The sequence below is a fragment of the Poecilia formosa genome, unplaced genomic scaffold, assembly GCF_000485575.1.
Source record: "Poecilia formosa unplaced genomic scaffold, Poecilia_formosa-5.1.2 Scaffold134, whole genome shotgun sequence".
NCBI classification, from domain to species: Eukaryota; Metazoa; Chordata; class Actinopteri; order Cyprinodontiformes; family Poeciliidae; genus Poecilia; species Poecilia formosa.
Genome location: NW_006800073.1, coordinates 463,223 through 488,732, shown reverse-complemented (window position 1 = coordinate 488,732; position 25,510 = coordinate 463,223). Strand labels below are relative to the sequence as shown.

Sequence of the window (25,510 nt, the reverse complement as noted above, 5' to 3'; positions counted from 1 at the left end):
TTTTATACGAGATTTATATCTGACAATAAAGACAAAGTACTTTAAAGAGATACTCCTGAATTAATTTTGTAGTTCTGGCAGTTAAATGTTTCTGTAAGTATACATGTTTTAAAAGGGCATTTAAGTTTTGTTGTGGCCAAAATTGTTTTTTAAATTTATTCTTCATCTCAACAAATACGTGTTTAAAAAAAGATGTTTGCTGCATTTCCAATAAAAAACTTTGTTGATATTCCGCTAAATTTGAAAAAACACAATTTTGCAATTGCAGTGTTTCCATTAACTAAGAAACACACTTAAAATCACACATGAATAAGTTTGTTCACGCATTAAATCACTAAAAAACATGCAACTCCTTCATCCTTCTACCACTTCCTGTCATCGTCTTCTTCATCTTTTCCAGCAGTAGCAACATCTGGTTGTTGATCACATGACTTGTATGATGCGAAAAATGTGTTTCCATTGCAGTTCTATGCAAAGCATGGATAGTTTTGATACAGCAGAAAAACCACCTCTTCTCAGCACAAAAGCTTTTTATTGGAATTGGTGTGTTTATGTTAAGCAAATTAATTTTTGTAATTCCAATTTGTGCATTTTCTGGGGAGCAGAAACACACAGGAACCTGACAGGATGCACGTGTTGCTCTTAAGACGGAAAAATGTTGATTTACACTCTTTGAAGTTATTTCTAAACAACAAAACATTCAATGACCATTAATTAAAAAAATTATAAAAAGCAAAGCTATTAAAATCTACATTTTGTCATAATCTAGAGGGATTCTCCAGCTGTCTAACTCAGATGAAAGGAAATTGATTGGGATGTTTCAGGACTCCCAAGACTTTGAAACAAAAACTAACAAAATCAACCAGGGTGTATGTATAATATTGACCAAGAGTCAATCAAATTAAATTCATTATAATTTGAAACCTTTTCATGTATTTTTTGTAAATTCATTAAAAACACAAGATGAGTGTATGTAAACTTCTGACTTAAATTGTGATACAAAAAAGAAACAAGGCTTTTTATGTAAAACACTACCAATTTTTACAATATTAACGAGCATTCGTCATGTTTTTCTGCTCACTTTAACTCAAACTGCAATAGAAACCAACGCGGTTTGGCCTTCAGCCAGAAACATTTCAATTTTATCTTGTATTTGAGTAACTTATTGCAAACAGGCTGAAGCAAAGTTGGAAGCCCAAACTCATTAAGGTTCCCATCTGCAAGCGCAAGGAGCTGCAACATGATTCCTTTTGGCACAAGCCAACCGGAGGATGTAACTTCCAGTTCAATGCCAAATAACAGTCTGCTTACAGATTGCTTCCTGGTTGCTTCTGCCAGATTTTCAGTGAGATCACAACATGTGGCAAACATGTGACTGATTCTGGCTTTTACAAATAAAACAAAGGTGCACACGTGGGAAAAAAATAACATGAGAGAAACATAATTTAGACCTTTTTAAAAAATTCTTTAATCCTTATTTCTGGTTGCAACAGGGGTGTACTTAGGACTTCTGAGGCCTGGGGTCCTCACGGCCCCCCTCTTCCTAATTCATGAGTTACTTCAATAAAATACATCAGAATAACTGCATTTTTAAACCACTATATGATAATCCATCTTAGATCAAAGTGATAAATTGTGCATCTTCACAAGTGTGGCAGATGCTTTTTAAATATTTTTTTTCATTATTGTGATGTAAACAAATCAAATATATGTATTAAGATTAAGTAAGTAAACAGAAACAAAATGAAAAGTGTGAAAAAAAATTATAAACAGCAGGTCAGTCTGTAGGATGGTTCAGAATGGGTTTTTGTTGATATGGTAGAAAAGGAAAGTTAAAAAAATACATAAAGTCCTTGATTACATTACTGATAATCATAAAAACAACTAAATTAATGATGATAATAGTTAGTACATGCTTAAGGATCATGTGTACCAAACTCCGTTTGGACTTTTTCACACTTCCTTATTTCTGCTTTCTTTCAGATCAGTTCTCTGCAGTTTTAATAGATGTTATTTTAAAATAAGAAAATAAATCACAATGCTCTAAATGAGCAAGGAAATGGCAGCATTATGCTGTGTGGCTTTTATAATGAAGAAATCAGGTGCATGACTGAAAATAAAACTATTTAGTCATTAAAAGAAGTTTTTCAGAGTCAACAGGTACATGTATTCCTTGTTACCATGGCAACAAGGTAATCACTTTGTGTTGCATCTAACATTTTTGTGAGTAGATTTTTATTTAAAAGTCGCAGTTTTGTCCTAATTTATTTAATTTATTCTTGAATTGTGCGTTGTGCATATTTCAGCTTCTCAAGCTGCATTTTCTTCTCAGTATTTTAGATTTCCTTCATGAAAATATCCACAACTAGATGAGAATTTCTTTACTGAGTTACTGAACCGGCAATAGGTGAGAGCCCTCTGTGTCAAAACAACTTCACCGGTAATCTTATCTAAATCAGAAAATTATCAGATAAACTGTTGAAAAGCTGCTGCAGATCAACTGAAATATGCAAAACTGAGATTTCCGGGTTCCTAATTCAGAAAGAAATGTTACTTGGCGAAATCATAATAATGTCTGGTATGGTTCCAGACGTTAGCAGCATAAAGTCAGTTGGTTGTTAAACAAAAATATTTATTGGCACTGCAGGCAAAGTTTTTTTTTTTCCAGTGCATCACATTGCAAAGGATTTTGAACAGACTGTTGTCCTATGTTTGATTTTCATTGTTGGGTGTTTTTCTTTCTGCTGCTCGGCTCAGCCACCTGTGGCCGTGCAGATTTCTAACGCCGCTGGTTTCATGGTTAAGTGCTGCAGTGCTATGTGATTTGGCAGAGGCTGCAGCGCAAACAGGCGTGTATATTCTTGCAGCGCAGGTGGGATGAGCACGGACATCCTGGCCTTGTGCAAAATTCACATTTAGAATGTTTTTATACGTCAGCCAATTTTTGCCAATAAATTAATGTTTTTGGAGACCTTTTTCAAAAACATTACAATGTAACAGTTCAGCAGGCACTGTGCCGTTACCTAGCAACCCCAGCAGAGTTCCACCCGTTACCTAGCAACCTAAGCTGAGGTACAGTTTGTTTGCTCAGCTGGTTTTACCGTTGAATGGCTGCTGGAAAAGACAAGTGTTTTGTTGCTGACTTGGCTGACTAAGCCTTTCCAGGTTGATGCTAAGAAACTATTTCTTCTCAAAGATCGTTGCTGAGATCATGCTGCACCTTTTTAAGTTTTGTTTTGGTGTGAAATGTACTTTTGCTAATGTAAGGATTTATTTTCACATAAATTGTTTTGTGATTGTCTTTAAAGGAAACATGTTTTGCATAATTCACATTTCACATGGTTGATTTGGGTCTCAACTGAAAAACAGCTCACGCGATTAAAAAATGACCCAGCTGTTGACAGTCAGTTAATGTTTTTGTTGGTGTCTGGAAAATGAGCAGTTTCAAAAGCCTCCTGATAAAGTCTCATTCAACTGGCACTGCACTGTTGCCTAGCAACTCCAGCCAAGCTTAGCCTGTCACTTAGCAACCTAAGCAGAGCTCCAGGATGTTTACTGGTTTTACCACTAAATGCGCTGTACAATGGCTGTTGGAAAAGACAAGCGTTTTGTTGTTGACTTACCATTTGATGCATTCTTGTTTAGTCCTCAACAACAAAAGTAAGTCATTTTAACCTTGTTTGTATAACCTTTGTTCGTTTGTAGCAAGAAAAATTAATGTGACTTGTACCAACCAAATAAATTAAATTAAACTTGTTGGTTGTGCAGGAGGATCCACTTTTGCTTTTCAAAGATGTAGAGCTATGGAATTGTGCATCCATTTTGCAGCCATTTTCATGTGTGAGCGAAACATCACGGTTTAAGAGTGATTTTTTTTTTCCCCCAATTTTTTTTTTTTAAATATATAGCTAATAGAGCTGTCATAACTTGTTCAAGGAAGTTTAACAGATCACCTTAAAAGGTAAATGTCTGGAAACGGGAGCAGCTGGCTGGCTGCTCCGTACACCAACGGGCCTTTGGGGTAAAGGAGACACAGCGAGGTCCGTGGGGGACAAACGGGCCGGCAGACGGTTCAACGGGTCCTCGGCGCAGCACATACCAGACAAGAGTTCAGTGCCATTGACCTGCGAGAATGGCCACTGAGCCTCCCCACCTTGAATGGCCTTGTTGAAAAGGAGAGCCATAAACTGGATGATGAGCACAGAGTGGAAGAAACTCTGCCTCCCCCTGTTTTTTCTGTCACTCTCTCACATGCTATCTCTTTCTTTCCTTTACCAATTGGTGGTTTCTGTCTCACCGAACCCCTTTTCCCTTGAATGTTTAAAAAGATGAAAGGATAAGGGAAAGAATGGAGACAAAAGAGCGTTGGGTTGAGTTACCGCCGTGCCCCTGAGAGACTGTTCATGAAAGAGTTTAGGGATGAGAGAGATAGGGACCAGAGAGGAGACGGGCTGGGGAGGGGGCCATGAAAAGAGGGTTTTCAAGCTGCTAAAACGGGTTATTCTCTATAGAGAGACAGACTAAAGTGCAGTCTTCACTCAGGGAACGAGACATTTAACACTGCCAGCGCCCTCAAATGGAAGCAACCGTTGATATGCTCACACTTATTGTCTGATTACGCAAACAGACTCTCTCTTTCTGTTTGTTTTCTCCACACAGTAGCAGCTCCCAAGTCGTTTTACTAGGAATCGTTTGCGAGTTCGTCTTCACCACAAACACGTCTGTGCGCACACGCACACACTCCGTGGAGTCTCCCGTTCGGTATTCCTACCTCTCGGCGTTTACTGTCAGTCGCTTGAAAGCCTCGCAGACCTCCACCCTTACTCTCTAGCTCCTTCCCTGCCTCAACTTGTCCAACACCTACTTAGATATTTCCACCTCTGGGCGCATCAGTGAAAGTCGGAGTGGGAGCCACAAAAAGCAGGAGAAAGTTATGGGCAGCCAGGAATGATTGTTTTCTTTGGCCTTTTGCTCCTTTTAGCCTCTCAAAGTTTTTCAGAAAACAAGTTTTACATCTTGGTGTCCCAGTTAAAGTTTTTCTAAATCATAAAGTCGTTCAAAGTCTTTATTGTTCATCTGACATCAAGTTGGATGGAAGTAAATCAGGAGACGGGTTTTGGTGTGAAATGTGATTTTCAACCCTTAAACCAGGGAAAAAGACCTTCTCAAGATGCTGCTCCAGTAGGTAAGACAGAGTTTATAATCCAGTGACATGAGTACCGACGTAGATCCACTCATAAAGACCAGGCATGGCTTCCAAACAGCCATAATAACAGTGTCCAGATACATCCAATGTGTTTGGATGAGAGTTCTTGATTGATTAAATATAGTGTTTGGTACATTAATGCTAATGTGCTAATTTTTCACTTTCACTTTAATGCTTTTGCTAAATTTGACAACATTTAGCACACTTAGCTTCTCTCTCTCTCTTTTTACTCGCCTGTAATTTTATTTTAAACAAGAAACAAAATAAAACAGGCAGCAGAGAACAAGACAAAAATGAGTACAAAATCTAAGGGCATTAAAGAGCATGAAAATTAAAATGTCAAAATTAAATTGATGCTAAAGGGTTGTAATCGTTCAACAGATACAGTATCATTTGAATTGAAGTTAGCGTTTACCATTAGCTTATGCTAGATAGCACCTCAGCGTAGTACTTTAGTGCTAGCAGAACTGATGTTTTTGACTGGAGATTTAGGGTTAGCGTAGCAAACTTTAGCTTTCACCACTATATATGCACATATGTCTGTGTCTTTTCTGCCGTTCTTCTGCGAGTATGTCTTCTTTTCTTAATCTGATTGTTGTTTTTGTACAACTGAAGTTAAATTTAAATCATTTTAGGCCCTGATCATATTAATTATGACCTATAATGTAAAACATTTCAGCTCATAATATGATTAGCAATCACTTTTCAGGATTTCACTTGACTGATTGCACTTGAGCAACCCCATTGATCCACCTCTTGGGCTGTCTTCAAATGCCTTTCATTGCTCCAGGAGAAAACACCCACAAGCATTTTGAAGTTTCCAGATGTCACTTGTACGCCCGTCGGCCCCTCTGATGAAATCTTTCCCACACATCCTGCCATCAGCCATCAAAATATTGCGTTTGCCATAGACATCTTCCTTCATTCGAAACTCGGATCCCAGCGTAATTGGAAGGTAGCTATTATGGCAATTATTGGAAATGGCTGAGCCGTGTTGTAAGAGTGAACAGTCTGCCTGTCCAAAGCTGAGCTGGACCTCCATCCTCTCCCAGGTTCGTCAGTGTCAGATGTTTACCATCTCTTCTTCCACTGATTAGTTTCACTTTTTCAATGCTTTTAATTATTTCCCAACATTCGACCACCACTTTCAAGCCCATTGCCACCATTACCACATGCACAATAAGGTATAGCTGCATATGTTTCCAATTTCAGGCGTAATGCTGCTCTCCGCGCAATCTGACCCAATTAGGCAGAGCCTCCTGGAAATGCCCCCATCGCCAGCCCTGGTGGCAACGGGGTAAAAGGTCAAAGGTGAGGCCGTTCATCGAGGTGGGCTGGGGAGGGGGCGTCTCTGATGACTACATCACCTCCTGTCTGCTGTCAAACTTCGTGGCTCGGTGTGGCAGGGACAGGCTCTGCACAGGTGTTGGAAATGTGCAGTAAACAAATGGTGGAAGTACTCAAACACTTAAGTAAAAGTACAAATAAACAGACAAGAATGTACTCTAGTAAAAGTACAAGTACTACGTTAACATTTTTACCTGAGTAAAAGAAGGTACTTGAAACTAAAAGGCCCAGGATGTATTGAAACCCATTAATAAACAGTTTAAATATTAATAAATGGTTGCATTTGCATTTGATAAGTACTTAGGATTAAATAATATTGAGCATCTTTTCACACTAATCAGTCACTCCAACTCAACATTTTCACTCACACATGAAAATGACTGCAACCAGATACACAATCATACAACCATATATTCATCTTTGAAAAGCAGAAGTGGAGCCTCCTGCACAATCAACAAGTGTTTTCTTGTTGAGGTCTTGATGGTAAGTCAACAAGAAAACATGTGTCTTTCCAGCAGCCATTGTACAGCACATACAGTGGTAAAACAAGCTGACCAAACGTATTGGAGCTCAACGTATTTCATAGTTAATTCATAAATATAGTATCTTTAATTTTAATTGCAGTGGATGAGCAATTAAAAATTCAAAAACACTTTATTGATCCCAAAGGGAAATTAAACATTGTTGTAATTCATGTTAATTCAGATCCTCCATTATTATTTTTTTAAATTTCACCAAAAAACAAAACTAGCATCTAGGTGACGGACGGAACTCTGCTGGGGTTGCTAGGTGATGGACAGAACTCTGCTGGGGTTGCTAGGTGGCGGACGGAACTCTGCTGCGGTTGCTAGGTGATGGACAGAACTCTGCTGGGATTGCTGGGTGACGGACAGAACTCCGCTGTGGTTGCTAGGTGACGATGGAGTGGCTGCTGATTTGCTACGTTACAAGCTGAAGACTTTTGAGACAACTTATTTTCCACACACCAAACCACATGAACTCATTGCTAAAAACAAAACAAAACAAAAAAAACAAAAGAAAAAAAACCTGCTGATTGTTCTTTTGAAAGTACGTGGGATGCTTTTAGAGGAACAGAAACGTGCAAAATATGAATTTTGCATTATAGGTTCCCTGTAAGTAAAGTACAGATATATAAAAAATGTACTCATGCACCATGATAAAGTACTTTGCTACATCCCACCACTGGAAAACGGAAACCTGGCCTGAAATATAACTTCACTGGCCCATAAAGTGCTTGGCCAAGCAACGCTCACTGAAGGTAAAATGTGCAGCCATGCTGACATGCTGCTGCTCTGACAAATAAACAACACATGTGCCTACACGTCTTTCCTGCTCGAAACTGAAATTAGTGTAAGGAATGTTCACCTTCGAAAGAGTTAGGGAGTCTGAGCATCAGAACTGCTCAGCCCTCGTTACAGAGGACTGAATTCTGTTTTATGTTCAGTTAAAAACTCACTGCAGTTCTGTCCCGTTCAAATCAGTTTGGATTTTGGATGACATGCAATGTGTTTTGTTAGTTTGTTTATTTTTTGAATAATAATGTTTTAAATATTCAATATTCCAACTCCTTATCGTTTACATTTAATACATGTGTAATCCATACATATAACAGCTAAACGCGTATTTAATAGTTAACCCATAAATATAGTTTTTGTTTCATTTTAATCGCAGTGGATGAACAATTTAAAATTGAAAAACACTTTATTGATCCCAAAGGGAAATTAAATATTGTTTAACTTGTATTAATTCAGATTCGTCATCATTATTTCTTTGAATTTCACCAAAACACAAAACTAGCATTAATCACATTAACAAACAACACCATCAACAACGTAGTAATAATGTTATTAGTAAATTATTAGCAATTATCATATTCTTACATGATAATTTGAACACTGCAAAAACACAAGAAGTATTTTTTGTCTAGTTTCTAGTGCAATTATCTTTGTACACCTGAAGTAACTTTTCAGCAAGACATAGCAGTTTGTTTAAAGTAAATATTTAATATTCATTAGAAAGTATTTGTTTCCACTGGTAGATAATTTCATTTAGAAGAAAAATGTCTTATTGTAAGTGAAATTACTACATCTCTCCTGTATTAACCGTTTAACGATGTTTTTACCAGCGTTGCACTGAGCAGTAGCTCAGCAGTTCCACCAGGTGTTTGCTAATTGCTGCTGGCTAGTCTGAAGGAGCAGTCGCTTGGAAACTGCAGCTCTGAGGAGGAGCTTCATCCTCGAGGGCGGGGCTAGGCCCACCCAAACGTTTCAGCTGAATAGTTGCCATGGAGATTAAAGGATTTCTCAAACATGCATAAAAGAATTAAAACAACACTGCAGGTCTGTTTTTGATGAGAGAATAACATGATATAGAGCGCAAAAAAGTTAATTTCACATAACACCACTCCTTTAATAATTTAGACTTTACAAAAAGTGAGTTAGTGTTTTCTAAATATCCGACCTTTTGGATGTTCAGTCATTTATAAAATGGCTTCAGACGGATTCTGCACGTCTTGTTTACATCATCTGCCTCTCCTCTTACAGCTCCTCTCTTTCTCTCTCAATCACTCCTCCCCATCTCCTTATCGCTCGTTACTTGGTGTCCTGTTGCATGCCTCGGTCCACCTACAGCGGCTGCACTCCTCATTAGACATGCAGCCTAAATACTGAATGCTCTATTTACAGTTACGCCTTTCATGTCGCCAGCACGCTCCACACCTTCCGCTGTCTTTCTGCATTTTTAAAAAAAAACTCATCCGCCCCTCGGTGCCCTCACCTCCTCATCCATAAGTTGCATATTTGTCCCTTTTTCTTGCCAGTGGGGTTAAAATGTTACACATTGTAAACTTTACTCACTGTACAACACCAGCTGGATTGGATTTCAGTGGCAGACTTTGTGTTTGAACTACTTTGGCAATTAGTAGAGGATTGCCTTACAGAGCACCTACTTCCACAAAGCCCGGCCCGGCTGAACAAGCCGTTTTCCCCTCTCCATCTGTCAGTCCTGTGGGACCGAGGGAGACGCAGGATGTGTGCGGCGCGGTAATGTTTGAACTCTGTTTTTGTTTGGACTGTTATTAATAAAAATTTGGCAATTCTGAAGAGCATTGGTTCTGAAGATGTGATGTCACGTCAACGCAGCGTTGGGGACATTTTCTGTTTTTAAGATAATATTGCATCATAATTACACATATTTTTAGGGAGCGTTCACACCAGCTCCGTTTAGTCCCTTTTAATCGAACTCTGGTTCATTTGTCTATAAAGTGTGGTTTATTTTGGTGTTATCGAACTTTGATGTGGACCAAAAAACGAACTGTTTCACCTACAAACCTTGGCCTCAGTTCGGTTGAAGTGAACTCTTGTACAGTTTGAAACAATATGTGAACGGCAAGTGGACCGGGGACCACTCCAAAAGCAGGAAGTGGACTAAAGCACAGGGCATTCTGGGTAAATGCCTGACAAACATGTGGCTGGTTTTGTTGAAAAACCTTTATTTTTCCTTGCCTTTAGAGCTTCTTCATGTTTACAATTCACCACCTGGAACTGGGAAACTTTTACTTTAAATGATACGCAGACGATCGCTGAATCGAGAAACTTTATTGCTAACCACAGTTTAATAAAGTGAAGCTCTGGACTTTGATTGGACCATTTCAGTAAATTTAATCTGTAATTTTTCAACCATTATTTTGCAGATTTGATTTCTGAAAATCTCTAAAATCTGAAAATTTGTTTTTTTTTGTGTGTGTTTGTTTTTTAGCATCACATGGTGATAAATCTGCTGAAACATTCACTCTCGGAAAATCAGAATGTTTTTAATGTGCTCTACAAATAAAAGCTGTTTTCCACTGCATGATTAGAAGTTCTTTGCATCTTTACTCTTCCATAGCTGATCATTTCCAGCACCCAGTTTCTAAAATCTGGCTTACACTTCCAAAACAAACACATAAACCACCAAGTATTTCTGGTTTACTTTATAGTGCAAACATCTTTGTTTTGTTTTATTTCAAGTCTACTAACTTACAAGTAACTTTTCAGAAAGAGAGAGGATTTTTTTTTAAAGTAAATAATTCCTTCATATTGATTGAAAGAAACCATTTTCACCGGCAGATTATTTCACTTATAACAAGACATTTTCCCTTGTTAAAAAGAAATAATCTGTAATGGAACCACAACTTTCTCATCCATATTAAGGAATTATTGACTTAAAACAAGCTCATATATTTTGCTTAGAAGTTGCTTGAAAGGCAGTTTTGTCTTTTTTCTAGTGTACTACTAAGATATTTTCATTAGAAATTTGACAAGAAAAACTGGGTAAGATTTTGTGTTTTTGCAGTGTAGTTATGTATAAACCATATTCTTGTTAATGAGTTTGTATTTGCGTAATCTGAGTCTTGTTTTTAAGGAAAAATGTTTCTCTGTAAACATTTTTTCCTGGTGTTCTGAACATCTTCCTGACCCAAATATTTAGCAAATGTGTTGAGTCTTCTTTCCTATAATTAGCATGAGCTCAGCAACCAGCGATGACAAGCCCCCACTTTAGGGGGGCTCAAATCACACACCAGTGTTTTAAGAAATGCTTTTCTAACTCTGGCTATTATAAATACATTCCCTTAAATATAGATTCCTCTATCTGCCACCGCAGCAAGTAAACAGGCTGCCTTGAAAGTGTCAGGAATGTCACGTTGTTGTACAACATCTCATGTGACAGTTGAAATGTTGCACTCATAAATCACTCCTATCTCAGCCGTGAAGCTCGGGAAGAAGCGTTCTTTATGATCAGCGTCTCTGTGGGAAAAAACTCCTCCTGTTTTTTGTTGGTTTGTTTCTAACTCTGCGTTCCCCTGCCGTGTCGCGGCTGGAGGATAAATGCGAGAACGGAAAACGTGCAGCACACTCCGGCTCCACCCTGGGGCCTCTGAGCCTTTCCAGGCCTCATGATTGACACTGATGTCTGTCACGGTGGACCTTACAAGGCGGAAGCTGCTGTTCGGATTTCAACAGGAGTCATAGCTCCCCCTTGTGGAAGGGAGGATACTGACAGCACCTTTTTTCAAAGGTGATCTTTTATGCTACCTCTAACAGATTAGCATAAGTCGGTGGGTTAAACAAAACATGATTATTACACATTTTGCAAACAGTCATTCATAGATAATGAGATTTTAGTCTGGTAAGTTCAGAATGAGCTGCTTTAGGGAGTCCTGTCTCTTTAAATGCAAATAAGGTGCTGCTGGCCACGCCCACTAACTAAGCATTCACACTGAAGTCAAAATGGCTGCAAACAGATGCGAAATTATCCGACCATTAGGACTGGACAATGAATTAACAACAATGTACACATGATGGACACATCAATATTCTAAATCAGTAGATATACAATATCTACTGACCAATAAATATCAGTAGATATAGAATATTACAATCTAGAACTGCAAAGCATTCTGGGAGATGCAGGTATAAGAAAGGCTTTAGCTGCTCAACCTCTCACTGCTAGCCAAGCAGCATCATCTCACTCACTCTCTGGTTACCTAGCAACTCACTCTCTCTCTGGTTACCTAGCAACAACCTGTTGATTAACTTGCACAGCAGCAGTTTCAGGTTTTGCCACTGTGTCTCATAACTGCTTAAAAAATGAAAAAAAACAACAGCAGCGGGGAGTGAAACATTTAGATAAAACAGGAAAAGTCACACCATCAGTTTGGCAGATTTTCAGATATCTAACACAAGAAAATAATCAATAATCATCGATATACACAGTTATTGATATTGACTGATATGAAACGCTTATATCGTTGTTGGTTTTTCAGCTATATCGTCCACCACTAACAACATCTTTGAAAAGCAGAAGTGGAGCCTCCTGCATAATGAGCAAGAATTCAGCAAGTCGTTTCTGGATAGTAAGTCGACAACAAAACACTTTCTCTTTTTCAGCAGCCATTGTACAGCGAATACAGAGATAAAACCAGCTGACCAAGCGTGCTGGAGCTCAGCTTGTGTACTAGGTAACAAGGCGGGGCTTCACCGTGGTTGCTAGGCAACACACAGTGTGACATTACATTTGGGAGGTTTTTTTAAACTGCTAATTTTCCAGACACGAGAAACTGCTGGGTGTTTTTTTCTCCCTTTTTTTAAATTGCTCTGGCTGTTTTTTAGAAGCAGTTGACACCCAGATGGAAGCACAAAAACCTGCAAAATGTGAATTTTACAGAATAGGGAATAGTTCCCCTTTAAATTGGCCTAAATTGAACTTTATTTCCCATCAAAAAAGCCTTAAAAACACATGAATGTTGCAGATCATTGAATGTTTTTAATTTATCATAATGTCTTTAATGTCTGATATTTTGTTTTTTTTTACCATAAAAAGAAAATAGGTGATCCAACTAAAAAAAAGTTAATTTGTTACAAGTAATCAAATCATGCTTATCAAAGTAAATATATTAAGACTAAGTTGTTCAGTTTAAAAACATAAATTTCAATTAAATGTAACACATTAATTTTTTTAAGTTGGAGCTCCTTTCTCTTTTTTTTAGTGTATGCTCTGTTCCGTATCTTTTCTTTGTAAACAGAAACATTTTTTCAATTTTTAAAAATACCTTCATTATGACTCTACTGGCAACAAGTGATCATCGCCTCCTCTCTGTAGCTCAGATTATTTGTAAAATGAGAAAAAGAAAAGAAAAAAAGAAGTGAGTCGACAAAACGGAGAGGAAAGGAGGGAGGGGAGCCACAAGCTGTCGTATTAATCTGAACATTTTCTCAGATGACGCAAAGACTGCGGCTTTGCCTCCTGCCGCCTCTTCATCTGCACATCGCTCTGCGTCGCTCCCGATGCCTCGCTCCAGTCGGATGGGAGACACTAACGCACCACAGGTAAGCCTGCTCACCTTTTCCCTCATGCATTAATTCAAAAATATCTTTATTTATAATGTTCTCCATGCTTCTACACTGCAAAAACACAAAATCTCACCAAGTATTTTTGTCTTGTGTCTACTGTCAATATTTTAGTGCACTTGAAATTAGACAAAATTATCTTACAGGAAATGTTTCACCAAGAAATATGAACTCCTTAGTATAATTTTTTTATTAATATTTTTAAAATAAGCTGCTGTATCTTGCTGAAAATTTACTTCTAAGTTAGTTTTGTCTTATTTCAAGCATATTAGCAGTAGAAATTAGACAAATAGTTGGTAAATTTTGAGTTTTTGCAGTGTAAGCACTGTAAAATGTACCAAAAATGAGGGTTACACTGCAAAAACACAAAATCTTACTAAGTATTCAAGTGCAAATATCTTAAGACACTTTAAATAAGACAAAACTAAATTACAAGTAACTTTTCAGCAAAATATAGGAGCTTGTCTTGATTAAATAATTTATTAATATTGATTAAAAAGTACAAGTCAAACTGGAACAAACTCAGAAAAGTGAAAGTTTTATTTCTAGAAAATTTATAAGATTAATTTTTATAAGTCAGTTTTTTACTTTTGGATGTCATATATTTAAAAAAAAATTCTGAGCTTAATCTCAATATTGTTGACTTGTTTTGGTAAAAAAAACTCCTTTTTTATTTCTATCTATAATAGTCCTAATATGATGTTTACAAAACTAACTTACTAGTAACTTTTCAGCTTTGTATTGGAGTTTGTTTTAAGTCAATAATTCCTTTATATCGATTTTAAAAAGTATTTATTCCATCTGCAGATTACTGAACGTGTAAAAACACATTTTCCTTCTGTTATAAGTGAAATAATCTTCCAGTGAAACTAGTATTTTTTTATCAATATAAAGGAATTATTGACTTAAAGCGAGCTGCTATATCTTGGTGAAATGTTCCTTGTAAGTTAATTTTGTCTTTTTTAAAACGTAGAAAGATGTTTACACCAGAAACTAGATCAAAAATATCTGGTAATATTTTGTGTTTTTGCAGTGTATAGAAGAATAATGAAGGATAATTTACTTTATGGAGGCAATAAGCTGTGTGAAATTCAGTTTTGTTGGATTGGGAAGAGCAGATCCAAGTGGTAAAAATGGGGGAAATGAGGGAGTTTATTAATAGCAGGGCTTTACGGGGTGAAGAGAGCAGATGTGATAGACAGTCTGTGCTTAAGGAGTTCAAACAACAGATTAATACACTGCGATTATCATCCAGCCGAGGGGAGGGGTGTGTATCTGACATGTGTCCACTGAACACAATCAATTACATGCCAGGGTTTTGTCTCACTCACCCACACACGCACACACACACACACACGCAAGCACAGTTGCATCCAATCTAAAATCAGGACAAAATCCTGGAGGTACCTGAAGCCCAAATGATTTGGGTTTTTCAACATAAAACACATAAAAATACATGAATAAATAAACTATTTTACTGATTTCTGATTCCACAAAGTAAAAACTATGTACACACGGAAGAATATCAGCTACTGTCTTTTTTTTCTTTCATTGTCAGATATTATTTCAATCTAAAATAGGAAATAATTCTTTAATATTGATGTCAGATTATTTGACTTATGACAAGTACTTTTTCATTAATATTAAGGAATTATTTGCGCACAAGTATCTGCTCCCATCTACCTACTGGAGAGCAAAAAGCTGCTTGCTAACAATGATTAGCATTGGTTTTAGCTGCTAAGTTGTCTAAGTTGTCAATTTAACATGCTAAATCTTAAATGTACGCCTGCTATGTAAACAAAAAGATGCCATGCTTTGCTACTAATTGTCAACACTGTGACAACTAGATAAAAAGGTCAGGAAAAGTTTTAACTAAGAAAAAAATAGTGAGGGAGAGGGAAGTAGCTCAGTTATGCTAGCTTGACTTTGACAACCTCAGCTTGTAGATGTGCTGTGGAATTTGGTGTTTCAGTTCAGATAAAAAAAATTTAAAAGCAAACTATACACCAACTCTGACAGACCATCAGTAGGTTGTGTTTAAATTAGCTAATCAACCACCACAGTTTTATATTAGCTAATAGCAGCTGTAGCTATTAGCAGCGGTAGCTAATAGTAGCGGTAGCTAATCTATGCGCTCCATCCTTGTGTCTGTGTGCAAAACTTCCAGATGCAAACAATAACGCTCCAGGGCTCCATATCTTACTGAAAAGTTACTTTCAAGTTAGTTTAGTCTTATTTCTACTATTCACATTAAAACTAGACCAAAAATACTTGGTAAAATTTTGTTTTTGCAGTGTATCAATAAATATTTATAATACTGATTAAATAGATTAGCTCTTTCTAAGCAGAAAAAAGTGAAAAAAATCATCCAACAAGGAACCAAAAGAGAAAAAAATGAGAGATTTATTCAGATTACAATGAATTTATCAGAAAATTTTCTGATTAAGATCTTATTGGTCAGTTAAAGACGTCTGGACTTTAAAGCAAATATTTCTTGCAGCATAAGCAGAGCTGCTTTCAGGCGTATTTCTGGACAAATGGTTCATATTAACTCAATCACAGACTGTCGCTGTCAGGCTCATATGGGCCTGCACTTTTTTTTTAACCCTTTATGGGTTTTATGAAACTAAATAAAACATGCTGAAGTTATAGATATAACATCATTCGTTTTTGTGTTTATGAGAATGTTTATTAGCCTTTTAAACTGATGTATAAATACAAGCAGTTTATGTCAGCTGTCGACAAATTATGGCACTCCGTACTCCGCCAGTCTGCAAAATGGAGGCGGCAAAAGTTGGAGGAAAACGCCAGAATCAGTTGGTTATTCAACATTCAATATTCAATTAATGTAAACATAATCATAAGACAATACTTTGTGAACTTGGCACCTAAAACTTAACCAATGTATGGAAAAACTAAAACTACCACCCCAACTAATACAAACTGAACAATATTTAACTAAAGGTAACTAATAAAAAATAGCTAACAAGCTACAAGAATTAGACAAGCAAAAAGTAGCAACGAAATAATACACAACACTACAAAACACAAAATCTTACCAAATATTTTAGTCTAGTTTCTAGTCCAAATATCTCAGTACATTTGAAATAAGACAAAACTAACTTACAAGTAACTTTTCAGTAAGATATATGAGCGTGTTTTAAGTAAATAATTCCTCAGTATTGATTAAAAACAGTAATATTTCCATTGGCTGATTATTTCACTTATTATAAGCCAATGTTCCCATATTGAAAGTGAAATTATCTGCCAGTGGAACCAGAACTGGGTTGCCAGGTGATGGGCTGGGTTGCCAGGTAACGGCGCCAGTGGAACGTTTACATTTTCTCCAATATGAAGGAATTATTGACTTAAAACAAGCTCATATGTCTCACTGTAAGTAAGTTTTGTCTCATTTCAACTGTACTAATTCATTTAAAACAGAAACCAGACCAAAATACTTGGTGAGATTTTGTGTTTTTGCAGTGCTATAATGAAAACTCCAGAACTATTCAATGCCTGGTTGGACGGAGCCGCCGCTGTCTGACTGGCTCCGGTCCAATTCCCTGCAGGTAAAACTTGTTTACTTAATGGATCCTGAAAAGCTGACTTGTGTTTACTGATAATGATTGCAAGCTTTAAGATTAGAATCATGGTTTAAATGGTCCTGCTGCAGATTACGCTTCAGATGTTCGGTTGGATGTTCAGAAAAATGCTCAGGGATGCTTTAGCATGTGGACTGAAGTAACCTCTACACTGCAAAAACAGAATCCTAACAAGTGTTTTGGTCTAATTTCTTACTAAACTTGAAGTAAAACAAAACTAACTTAAGTCATCAGCAAGATATAAGAGTTTGTTTTCAGTCAATAATTCCTTAATATTGGTGAAAAGGTACTTGCAAGACAAGATATTTTTCCCACATTATTAGTGGGAAAAATATTGATGAAAAATCATCTATATCAACAAATTATTGACTGAAAACAAGCTCCTGTTTCTTGGAGAAAAGTTACTTGAAAGTTAGTTTTGTTTTGTTTTTTTAAGTACAAATTTATATTTGATAGAAACTAAGCGAATCTTACATGGTAAGATTTTGTGGTTTTGCAGTGTTTAAGAAAAGACAAATCCTAAATTTCCATCATCTGTTCTTGTTGAGCATATCTGGATGATTTATTTCCTAATTTTGCACGTTCAAACTGACAAACAAATTGTCCTTCCAGTCTTGTTAGACTTGCAGAGCGTCACTGCAGCCGCCGTCCTCCTCTCGCTCTGTTAAACGGGTTCTGGCAGCGGGGTGGGGCGGGGGATTACCTCTCGATCCTTTTCGCAAAGCTCACACCAAACAATCAACCGCTGGAAAATAATCCTCTGAGACGCACAGACACTCGAACACGCCTGTAGCTGGGATGACCACAGATGTCTCAGCAATCATTTACACAGAATCTGCACTTCAAGGCACCTCGTTTTGTAGCTGTAATATATCAAAACTTCAAGCTTTGTCTCAGTTTTTGTGGTTAAACCAGCCACGTTTCAGAAGGTGTTAAAAGAAGGACGGCAGCACAAGAGATTAGTTTGAATGAAATCAGTTATCAAGGGATAAATTCAGAGGTTTAGAAGCAAGCTGATCCTGTATTTTTCTCAGATTAAGATTTATTACACATCAATCAAGGATTATCCCAGAAACCAACCCTCTGAGCTTATAATTAACAGAGTAAAGAGTAAATGTACAATTATGACTTTAAACAAAATAATTACTAATTAAATAAAACTAAATACATTTCTGGATTTACTAACTCACAGAAAAAAGACACAAATATTAATCATAACCCAGATTAACGCCCATCTTTAAACTCTTTTTAGACTTAATAATATTGTGATTATTAATTTTTCTGTTCTCAAAACTCCCCTTCTTTGTGTTAGTGTGATATATTCTTTGTTTTGATCTGTTTCCGGATCCTTTGACTTCAAATACTGCAAAAACTCAAAATCTTACCAAGTATTTTTGGTCTAGTTTCTGGTACAAAACTCTTAGTACACTTTAAATAAGACAAAACTAACTTACATGTAACTTTTCATTAAGATATATAAGCTTGTTTTAAGTCAATAATTCCTTAACACTGATTTTAAAAAGTACTAGCTCCACTGACAGGTTACTTTGCTTATAACAAGACATTTTTCCATGTAATAAGTGAAATAATCTGCCAGCGGAACAAGAACTTGGTTGCTAGGTAACGGACTGGGTGTGGCTGGGTGTTGCTAGGTAACGGTGACAGTCGAACTCTTACTTTTTCATCAAAATGAAGGAATTATTGACCTTAAACAAGCTTCTATATCTTGCTGAAATGATACTTGTAAGTTAATTTTATATTATTTCAAGTGTACTAAGATATTTACACTCGAAAGTTAAACCAAAAATACTTGGTACGGTTTTGTGGTTTACCCATGTACTGTCTGTTTTATTTTGTTCCTGTATTTATTTATTTATTTATTTTTAAAAACTAAAGTTATTAGAAAAAAAGGACAGGGAGCGAGAACACAAGGAGAGGAAAGGGAACTGCTCCTTAAATGTTCTTCACCTCTTCAGAATAAGAGCATGAATATAAACGTCTAACTACTTGAAGAAGTCTTAACCAAAACTTCAACACAGATGTCAAACTTTAATCAACTGAGAGTTTAAAAAACAACCGAGTAAATTTAGAGTTTATTTAGTGAGCTTAACTGTTTCAAAGTTAGCTAAAACGCTAAGTGAAACATTAGCTCTGCTATTAGCGCATTAGCAGACGTGAGCTCAGGACTGTTTGTAGATAAAACTAACTCCAGGCTGTTTTTACATTAAAAGTTTCAAATATGTGATTATTCTGTTGAATCAAAAAGTTTTAACACATAAATCAATGTTCAAAGTATTATTTTAGAAGCTTCTCTGAATTTCTGAATCAGTTGGATGATCCGAATAAGGAAACTCAGTCCAACTTAAAAACCTTCAAATATGAGGTTACTGTGGCAAAACCTGAGTTTAATGAGGTGAAAGGTCAAGCCTGAATTGTCCCATTCACTACAGTCTTATTTAATATTCTCTCCTAATTCTTGCCATATTTCCTGTTTTAAACTAAATTGTTTAAAATCTTACAAAAATGTTTCTACATTGGTTTCCACTACAACCAAAGCCTTTATGCTGCAGTATTTATTTATTTATTTTTTGGTTGCTGTTTTATCTTAATATGACAGTTTTTTAGTTTGCACCCACCAGTAAAATGTTTTAGAGTTTTCTCCTTTTTTCCACACCTTTAAAGATCAGAAAACATTCCCAAATCACCTGCAAGGAATCAAATTTTCCCTCCTTCGAAGCGAGAAACCTCTTGTTCTCCAGCCCGAGTTATAATACCTGTGTCATGTTTGGAGAAAATCCAGGATTTACTTTAAGCTGCTTGACCTATCTGAACCCGGCGAATTGAATTTCTGTGTTATTAGGGATCCTAAGATGTAATGCGATATAACAGGCTCGTCAGTTCTGTTGATATAAATTCAGACTTTCCAGGCAAGATTTTAGAGACGTAAGAAGTCGAGCCAACAGGACGCGCCGATTCCTCGATTATTGTTTTTCCACATCTAGAGGCAGCTTTGAGTATTAGGGCCGCCGTAGATGGAAACAGGGGGAAATTTCTGCAAAAAAAACCCTCAGAAATGTACTAGAAACACTGTGGAAATATGAAAAGTTAAAATGTTTGACTTTTGAAACTCATTTCTGAGATTAATCTCAAATTAATTTTTGAATTTTCAAACTAAGATATTTTCTTGCTTTTCTTTTTCTATTTTTTTAGAACATTTCTGAGATTTAATTTCAAAATCGTTTTTTCAGCAGAAGTTTTGAAATTTTTTCTGGAAAAATTCAGATTAATCTAAAAAAAATTGATTTTTTTTTAAGCAAATTTTTGAATTTTCAAGGTCAGAAAGTTCCTTGTTTGTCTATACAATTCATAAGATTCATCTTAAAAATGTTCAACTTTTCAAACACAGAAATTTCCAGAAACTTTCTGAGATTATTCTGAACATTTCTGATTTTTGTTTCTAGAAAATTTGTAACTTTGCAACACAGAAATTTTCTTTTCTTTTTTTTAAAGAAAATTCTGAAATTAATCTAAAATATTTTGGTGGAAATTTGCTCCCTTTTTCTATGTAAAATGTCTCTAATATCCCATTGCAGCTTTGAGTTTCTGAATCAGGAGGAAAATGTTGACATGTTGGCTCCTCCCCTGATTTTGAAACAATATCAGATTTATTGTTGCGATTTGAAGAGGACACTGTGAAATTTTACCAAGTATTCTTGGTCTTGTTTCTAGTGCAAATATCTTAGTTTCGCCTTATTTCCAGTGTACTAACTTAGAAATATTTTCTCAGCAGGTTACAGGAGGATATTTTAAGTCAATAATTCCTTAAAAATGATGAAAAAGTTCTAGTTTATTAGCAGATTGTTTCACTTCTAACATGGAAAAATGTTTTGTTATGAGTGAAATAATCTGCCAATAGAAATTTACCTAAAGGAAGAGCCCATACCTTCTTGAAAAGTTACTTGTAAGTTAGTTTTGTTTTATTTCAAGTGTCTTAAGATATTGACATTAGAAACTAGAAGATAAATTCTTGGTAATGTTTGGTGTTTTTACAGCCTTTATTCTGGTCTCATCGCCTTTCTATTTTCGTTTTTTATCCCCCATCCAAATCCGTCCGGCTCTAACTACCTCGTTCCTAAATGATTTTCCCGATAATGGACCTTTCCGCCTCAGATTTGTGTAAATACGACCATGTGGCCAGCTGACATCACCAAACAGTGTTCATAATAAGAATGATGTAAAGATTGGAAAGAGGATTTGCGATGACTACAACAGAGTCTCCCTCCCTCCCCCCTTGCGTTTCTCATAACTCCATTCATCGAGGATTACATCTCTTTCCACTGAAACTTGGCAGGACACTAAAACGCACCGTTTCAGTTCAGTACTCGGTCTGGCAGACAATACAGCGGCGCTGAGACGATGAAGGCGTGGAGATGAAACCCTGAAGGAAAACAAAACAGTAGGTGACCTTAGATTACTGCGTCGTTGGTTCGTCATTCACAACATGATGGATTGTAAATAAAGACAACAAAACACAGCATATTAATGCTAATGCAGGTGGTAGACTTTGGGTTTTGTCGTGAAGATATGTTCAGTTTTTAGATTTGTCTTTACCTGGTTGTGTTTTTAGTTTGTGGAAATTAACTATTGCCCAGACTGCCAATCCTAATCCAGCCGTTCTGTTCCAGGATGACGACACATTCCAGCCCATTTGTCTGTAGGTCAGTCGCAATAAATCAGATAATCAATTAATCGCATGTTGAATTAAAATGAGCTCAATAATTTCCATTTGCAGGATTTATCGTTTTTCTCTTTTTCTACAAAAAACTGCATGACAAAAGCTTTCAGTTTGGTGCTTTGGTCTGATTTATTGAAGGATAATTTTATTTACAGAGACTTTATTATTCATTTTATTTGTTATTTCTGATGGTTTGTTTATTTATTTTTGATATTTAAAATGTCTTCCAGTTCCAGTGTTAAATATTTGTTAAAATGTAAAGTTTATTGATCTTTGTGTTCTTGCATTAGAAGGACATTATTATTATATTAGTTGAAAATTGTCTGAAAACAACAATATTATTATCATATTATCATGACAGGCCTATTTGTGCAGGTTTGCCCTATTTCTGCAATTTAATGCAGAAATAGGGCATTAAATTGCAGAAAACAAATTATTACTGATAGTTTCATCAGTAATAGTTGCGATTCCAACACAAATGTGTGTAAAACTTTGTAAGTATTCCACTAATGTTGACACAACACAATTTTGTAATTGTGGTGTTTCCATTAAATAAGAAACAGAATTAAAATCACACATGAATAAGGTTGTTCATGTCATAAATCATTAAAAAACATGCTGCACCATCATCCTCCAACTACTTCCTGTCGTCTTCTTCTTCGTGGTTTCTGCCAGAGGCAACATCTGGTTGTTGGTCATGTGACATTTGTGATCCGAAAAAAACTGTTTCCATTGCAGTTTTGTGAAATACACCAATTTCAAGATGGCTAAAAAAAATTACGTGTTTTCAATAAGCAAATTTATTTTCAAAATGACAATTTACACAATCAATGGATAACCATTGACCGCAAAGAAATCCCACAGTTGTCCGTTAAATAAATAATTCCTTTGATTCGAATACCTGTCAGAAGAAAGCCTTTATTTTTGTTTGGCTACAGTCTTTCCTTGAAGCCTCAGTGTACGTTTCCTGCACAGCGGTATTTACCTCTAATTATTTGCAGATTTCCTTACGTGAGAATGCTATCACCCCTCCAAAAACAAAGTGTAGGCCAACTATTTTAAACTTCACGTGCCTAAAGCAAAGGTTTAAGCAGAAATATGTGGCTGAACTCCAATTTCCCCAGGATAAGCTGCCTCCTGTGAATGGGAATGGAGAAAGTGGATTTAGTCCCTTGAATCTGAAGTCGGGGTTTAGCCAAAATGAGCTTCCTTGTAGATTTGAACATCCCAAAACTTCCTGACGGGGCAACGGATCCTTTCTAGCCTGGCTATGCCATGGGATCAGCTGGGAAGAGGAGTATCTTAGTTACCTGCCTTAAAGGTGACCTATTACGCTTCCTTGAACAGGGAAGGATATAGGTCTCTGATCTATAAAAACGTGTTACTTGATTTTGCACAAAATCTTTCTCAGATAGTGAGATTTCGGTCTGTTCGGTTCAGAATGAGCTATTTTAGGGTCTCTGTCACTTTAAATCCAAATAAGCTGCTGCTGGTCACGCCCCCAAACTCAACGTTCACACTTGCACATCAAAATGGCTGCAGACAGATGCGCAATTATACCACCATACATCTTTGAAAAGCAGAAGTGGAGCCTCCTGCACAACCAACAAGAATGCAGAAAGTGGCTTCTGGATGGTGAGTCAACAACAAAACACTTGTCTTTTCCAGGTAACCAAACATCCTGGAATTATGACTGGGTTGCTAGGTAACAGGCCTGGGCTTGTCTATGGTTGCTAGGTAACAGTGCAGTCCGTTGAATGTGATGTTTCATTTGGGAGGATTATGGAATGGCTCATTTTCTAGACACCAAAAAAATACTAACCTAACACCAGAAAGTGACTTGTTGTTTCTTTTAAGCGCCTCAGTTGTTTTTAGAAGCAGTAGAGATCAAAATGGAGGCATACATAGGTGCAAAATATGAATTTTGCCCAATAGGTTCCCTTTAAATTTACCTTTATTTTGTTGATGAAGATAAGTCCTTGTTAACTTCAAATTTTGCACGATTTGCACTTCAATTTGGGTCTAAACTGCTTCTAAAAACAATCCAAGTTGTTTTATTGCAATATGTTAATGTTTTTTGATGCCTGGAAAATCAGCCGGTTCAAAAACCTCTCAGTGGTGACATCACAAATCAAAAGCTGTCCAAACCGAGCTCCAGCACATTTGGTCAGCTGGATTTATCACTGTATAAGCTGTACAATGGCTGCTGTTGTTGACTTACCATCCAGGAACCCATTGCTGAATTCTTGTTGGTTGTGCGGGAGGCTCCACTTCCGCTTTTAAAGATGTACAGTTGTTTAATTGTGCATCTGTTTGCAGCCATTTTCCCATGCGAGTGTAAACCTTGAGTTGGCCAGCAGAAGCTTATTTGGATTTTAAGTGACAAGAAACCCGAAACTAGCTCATTCTGACACTGAACAGACTAATATCTCATTATCTAAGAAATTTGAAAAATTAATGAATGGGGTTTATATAGACCACTTACCTTTCCTAATGTGTCCAATGAAGCATATAAGGTCACCTTTAAGCCTGGTCCTAAATGTAGGCAGGGTGTCTGCCTCAGGTTAAAACTTTGAGCTGGTTTCACAGCCTGAGAAATGAAAGATCTTAATGAATTTGTGCGCCAGAGGGCCAATATATGAGCATTTATGTGTTTGGATGGATGAAATAACAGAAAAGTATCTTTACCTTCTACCTCTGTGACACCGCATCAAATAAATGGGAAACTTCTCCTCTGATATTACATGCAGAAAACATGGCCGCCTCACATTTACCAGCAAGTCACTTGTAAGAGGAGTCGGCATCTGGATACAGTTTGTGGTTAGCGATAGCTGCCAAATTTGCCAACATAAGCCACAAAGAGTTGAGGTCTGGATACAATAACTCCACATGAAACTTTATGCAGACCACTTTAAGCCATACTTATTGAAACAACTCTGCATTTTTTTTCTTTATAAACTTGTATAAAAATGCTGAATTCCTCAATTTTCTCAATGCAGAAGCAGCAAAGACTTTAATGTTTTATATTGGTCCAAACACTATCTGTGATTAAGACTCCGTGTTGCTTTTAAAGCTCTCACACAGCAGGTGAGGATGCCGTTGACGTGTAAACTGCATGCTAAGTATTGTGAACTGTCATTATGAATTATTTCATCCTCAAAGCATTTTGATTGCCAGAAATAGATTTAAAGTTGTTTTGTCGAGTGGGACCAGGCCCAGAAATACTTTAAGCATGACAGATAAGTCAGGCTCACTCATCTCAACACCAGGAGCTAAAAGCAGTTACCCTTAAGTACACTTAAGGTAGAAACCCAACATTTACCCTGTGGTACCCTGCAGATGCAAGGCAGTAAAGTTTTATCTCAAACAGAAGGTTGGTATTCTTTAAATACTCTGTTACACAATGGAGAGACTACATAGGCCTTCAGTAGTAAAGTGGAACGTTATTGATTTAGCATCTTTCAAGACACAGATCACAAAAAAGTTAAACACAAATTACATACAGAAAATTAAGCAAAAGCAATGTATAAAACATGGAGTTTTATACTTAATTTAAGTTTATTTGATAGGTACAGACACAAATCAACATAGACAAACTGAACAGAACATTGGTCCCATGTTTGCATCAAAGTGTTTATAGCACAAGTTAATTTAGAAGGGAGTTACTGTGTAAAAGTCACATTTTGCATGTTTTTGTAAAAATGCTTAAGCC

The 25,510-nt window shown here is 36.6% G+C and overlaps 1 protein-coding gene across 4 annotated transcripts in view; it reads left to right on the top strand.

Annotated features, from left to right (window-relative positions):
* Positions 1 to 25,510, top strand: part of slc1a9 (solute carrier family 1 member 9) — a 66,177-nt gene that overhangs the window by 17,434 nt on the left and 23,233 nt on the right. For 3 of the 4 annotated variants that reach the window (XM_007562120.2, XM_016676456.1, XM_016676457.1), the window contains exons 3-4: positions 12,378 to 12,467; positions 13,331 to 13,440. The gene's annotated coding sequence lies outside the window, so the exon portion shown is untranslated. Of the gene's footprint in view, positions 1 to 12,377; positions 12,468 to 13,330; positions 13,441 to 21,313; positions 21,520 to 25,510 lie in introns of those variants that run through there. The other variant, XM_016676458.1, reaches the window with a different exon arrangement.